At 44.0% G+C, this 5,193-nt stretch overlaps 1 pseudogene; it reads right to left on the bottom strand.

The window, feature by feature from the left end:
- Window positions 1–501: 501 nt before the first annotated feature.
- LOC120437946 lies at window positions 502–1,443 on the bottom strand (annotated as a pseudogene).
- Window positions 1,444–5,193: the final 3,750 nt, after the last annotated feature.

Here is a 5,193-nt window from a genome sequence, read left to right as displayed (position 1 = left end):
TCTGAGAAATCAGAGAGAAACTCTGTGTAAGGCCCAGGTGGACGATAGATGATAACAAGTAAGACTGGTTTCTGAGTTTTACAGCTGGGGTGGACGAGGCTAAGCATCAGGCTTTCAAATGAATTAAAAGTCTGTCTGGGTCTTTCGTTAATTAATAGGCTGGTGTGAAAATTGCTGCCACACCACCCCCTCGGCCTGTGCTTCGAGGTTTCTGGTAGTTAGAATGACTCGGGGGTGTTGATTCATTTAAACTAACATAATCATCCTGCTGCAACCAGGTTTCTGTAAGGCAGAGTAAATCGATTTGTTGATCAATTATTAAGTCATGTACTAACAGAGACTTGGAGGAGAGAGACCTAATATTTAATAATCCACATTTCACTGTTTTACTCTTTGGTTCAGATGTGGATACTGTATTGTTCTTTCTTTGTGATTTTTTATGTTTAAGTTGTTTATTGCTGGTTTTTAGTTTGTTTTTTGTCTTTTTGGGAGCTGACACAGTCTCAATGGAGATGGGTTTTTGGGGGGGTAGCAGGAGGAGAGAAGCTGCAGAGAGGCGTGTCAGACTGCAACTCTGCGTCCTGGTCCAAACTCTGGATAGTCATATTTTGGGGGGGTTAATAAATTGGTCCATATTTCTAGAAATGAGAGCTGCTCCATCCAAAGTGGGATGGATGCCGTCTCTCCTAACAAGACCAGGTTTCCTCCAGAAGGTTTGCCAATTATCTATGAAGCCCACATCGTTTCTGGGACACCACTCAGACAGCCAGCAATTTAAGGAGAACATGCGGCTAAACATGTCACTCCTGGTCTGATTGGGGAGGGGACCAGAGAAAACTACAGAGTCCCACATTGTTTTGGCAAAGTTACACACCGATTCAATATTGATTTTAATGACCTCCGATTGGCCTAACTGGGTGTCATTACTGCCGACGTGAATTATGATCTTACTGTATTTACGTTTACCCTTAGCCAGCAGTTTTAAATTTCCTTCAATGTCGCCTGCTCTGGCCCCTGGAAGACAATTGACTATGGTTGCCGGTGTCTCTAGCTTCACATGTCTGAGAACAGAATCACCAATTACCAGAGTTTGACCCCGGCGTGGTGTGTCGCCGAGTGGGGAAAAACGGTTAGACACATGAACAGGTTGGTGGTGTACCTGGGGCTTCAGTTTAAGACTATGCTTCCTCCTCACCGTCACCCAGCCGCCTCTTTCCCCAGCTGCTTGGGGTCTGCGGGGAACAGCTAGCGGGGCCCACGCTATCTTCGGCTGCACCAGCTACAGGGGCCTGGCTAGCTACGGGTGAATGAAGGGTGCGGCCGAGTCTCCAATTCAGTAATCCTGGCCTCCAGAGCTGCAAATATGCTACATTTGTTACAGGTATCATTACTGCTAAAGGAGGCCGAGGAGTAACTAAACATCTGACACAATGAGCAGGAAAGTGCAGGAGGGACAGGTGAAGTAGCCATGGTGCTAACGAGTCGGCTATGAGCTAAGCTTAGCTAGCGAAACAGTAAAGAGACAGTGAGTGAATACTTTGGCTATAAATTAGGTAGTGAGTACACAGAAAGGGTGATTCAGATGAAGCACGTTAAGATTATACTATGAAAAAGGGATGTATCAAAAGATTTAAATTAAATTGCTAAGCAGAAAAGCTACTCAGAAACACCACTGTGTTTGAGCAGGAACAGGAAGTGATACTCTACCACAAAGCTTTAGCGAACACCAAGTGACAGCGCCACCAAGAGTCAGGAGTGACCAAAGCTAGCAAAGGCATTTTTCTTTCACTAGCGAGGCGCAGGAGAACAATGGAGAAAGACCAAGGAGGATGAGGAGCAATGGAGAATCTGGCTAAGTGCTCGCCTTCCGAGGAGAAGGAGAATGGAGCAGAAGGAGATAGGAGGACTAGGAGGCAGGGAGTGTCTGAGGTCCTCACTTAGGCCAGTTTACCCGAACACTGCCCTCTGTAAAGCCGAGCCGTTGCAGGCACACGGGTAGAAGGACGGAGGAGAAGGAGGAAGGAGATGATGATGATCAAAATGTGAATTCAATTCAATTCAATTTTATTTATATAGCGCCAAATCACAAAAAAAGTCGCCTCAAGCGCTTCATAGGTACATAGAAAACCCAACAATCATATGACCCCTATGAGCAAGCACTTTGGCGACAGTGGGAAGGAAAACTCCCTTTAACAGGAAGAAACCTCCGCAGAACCAGGCTCGGGGGGGGGGGCGGCCATCTGCTGCGACCGGTTGGGGTGAGAGAAGGAAAACAGGATGAAAGACATGCTGTGGAAGAGAGACAGAGATTAATAACAGATATGAGTCAATGCAGAGAGGTCTATTAACATAGTGAGTAAAAAAGGTGACTGGAAAGGAAAAACTCAATGCATCATGGGAATCCCTGGCAGCCTACGTCTATTGCAGCTGTTACGGGTTCGAAATTGAGGATGAGAGTAAAACAATGATAGTCCAGAAGAGGTCGTTCAAACAATTGATTTTAATGCACGCAGCGTGGAGAGGTGTAAACTGCAAAACAGTTGTACATCTCTACCCAAAATACACTCTAGATTGCTTTTATAACATCAGGGTATTGTAACGCCCCTTCTTGCGTTTACAAGCACATAATTTGCATGTACAGAACATTCATGTATTTTAAGAATTAAATGCAACATAGAGGTTCCTCCTTGTGGCATACTCTTCCGAATATGGTGATGACCTAAGGCCTTTGAGGTCACCATGGACTGGACATCCTTCCGTCACCTGTAACTAAGCAAACTCAAATGCAACAAGAAGCTGAATACATTCAGGCCTTTGCTCAGCTACTATTTTACTGTAACAATATACTCAGCCTATAAGCTTTTAAGATTATAGATTTAACTCAACGATTTAAGTGGTTGTAACTGCACCTGTAATAAACATGTTAATATTAGATTATGATAACCCTGTAATACAAATTATAACATAATGCCAACAACTTCAATATATGCTTGGATGAAATGATAATTAATGCAATGATAAAGATGATGGTTATGAACAGTAACCCTAAAATAATTCCTATAATTCTACAATTCCCTCTCTTGACGTCTCTTCCAGAGACGTCACTCCTTGACCCACTCTGTCACCTCTAGATCCATTAATGGCATCATGGGCCCCGAAACCACCATTCCCAGGTCTACTGCCTTCGCTCTGACCCTCTCTAGCCGTCCCCTGACTCAGCAAACCAGACAATAACCTCACGTCATCTAGATGGTCCAGTAATAAAACGCCAGCTCCCACTTGAAAGCACTTCATGCTTAAGTGGTCTCTGCTCCTTTCCTGGGTCCCTCTCTAGTGGAAATCTAGTGGAATGGACCCTCGTCATCAATCACTAAGTAAACTGAATTGGCGCAGGTCTCAAATAAGAAGTAAAAGACACTTGGGCCTTCGCTCAGGCCTGCTACTAGATTTATGTGTATTGTAAGCATGCATGCAATTAACCTGCTATGTTCTCCTCTTCCCTCAACATGTATCACCTGGACACTCTCACCAGTGAAGCTTAAAACCCTCTTGGATAGAACATCAACTCTAAACAAGCACAGTTATGCAATGTGTATAAAATGAACTAAACCTGTGAATAGAATGAATGTGATGACAAACCTATTCAATGCAATATGAACCCTGTAAACAATATTACTGGTAAACAATGCTGTAAAACATGTTCTTAATGCAATCATAATAATGCAGATTATATAATAGGAATAAAGAATTTCCCTCAACCCAGGCAGGGTTCGCAACCCTCGCCATTATCTTTACCAACCATCCTCTGACACAAGGAATGATACCACAACTAGCGATGACCAATATTCCCAAAAATACAGTCAAAGAAAACATCACTGACACTTGCCAAGTTTACTTAGCCACACCTTTCCATTGTCCAAACACAGATGTCATCCAGGACGCCAGCAGATTTTCGATACCTGAGTGCTCATGCATGGTTTTAGATAATTCGATTTTGCTCTCCCGTCAGTGAACTCGGACCTAATTGTTCTGCGAACCCCATCATGGCGTCCCTGGTTTGGTTAGAGAGTCTCAGCAGGTTGTAATGAACATAATGCGCCAACATTTTTCTTAGGCGTTACCCAAAGAAATATACTCTCCAATCCTGCAACTACCTGACTTACCAGCTTGCACTCATTAGGAACTCCCCTGGGCACTCCTATGGAGTCTATCCAGGTCGGCGAGTTCAAACGAGGATCATATGCATGGGTAGTCTGGGTCCCTCTTTTGGCCAAAATGTATCTCTTACGTATGGCAGCTAAAGTTCACGTGTTATGTTGTGGAATAGCCTTTACCTGGTTTCCAATAAGCATGATCGGAGCTCCCAATCGCACCATCGCACATGTCCCTACGCTTCCCATAGGAACACGAATATTTTCCCCACAGTAATAATAGAGCCCACTTCTTGCCCATGTTCCCATTACCGTGGTAGGGTCGCTTACATTGTTGGTGGTTCGTCCTGTGAGTGTGACAGCACACCTAGTTGGGTCGATCTCTCCCACCTTGTACTTTTCATTATCTGTAGAAAACTTGAAACATGTAATTATCTTATTTTAGCATAAATGGTCCCACTGCTGTCTGCTTTGAAATGGCAGGGAAAAGTCTGGACAACAAAGTACAGTTGCCAGTAGTCACTTCACTTCTAGTTAACTGTAACATACAATCATAGCCCCACTCATCCTCTAATGAAATGGTGCGGGCTCTGTGAACAACCGTGACCTAGCTGAAGCACAGGCAACACAGTCAGATACATGTTGTTCTCTAGCATCTTGAGCCACCCAATCAAGCCAGAGGTTACTGTCCTTGAAACCCGTGGCGCGCTTTATCAACTCTTTAAGCTTCAGTCTAAAGTAATCTGTCATCAGAAGTAATCTCTCTTTTGGTTCCTGTTCCTTTTGAGCTACTGTTCCTGAAGTTACCATCTGATCAGTCAGAATGGTGATTAAGCTTTCTCTGAGCGGCTTAGACTTTGCATCAACTAAATTTACCCTAAGCATATCATGGGGTGATTGCAGACCCGTACATCATACGCTCTCCAGCTACTACTAGCTCCTGTACACTTAATGACGCCACACAAATCAAATGTGAATGAGCTGGTAGACCCTTTACCATAATTCAACTCTATGCCCTTATTCCTGCTGAGACACTCATCAC

This window comes from Oreochromis aureus, linkage group 3, assembly GCF_013358895.1.
Source record: "Oreochromis aureus strain Israel breed Guangdong linkage group 3, ZZ_aureus, whole genome shotgun sequence".
NCBI lineage: Eukaryota > Metazoa > Chordata > Actinopteri > Cichliformes > Cichlidae > Oreochromis > Oreochromis aureus.
The sequence above is the reverse complement of the archived record's forward strand: the minus strand, read 5'-3'. Positions and strand labels throughout refer to the sequence as shown.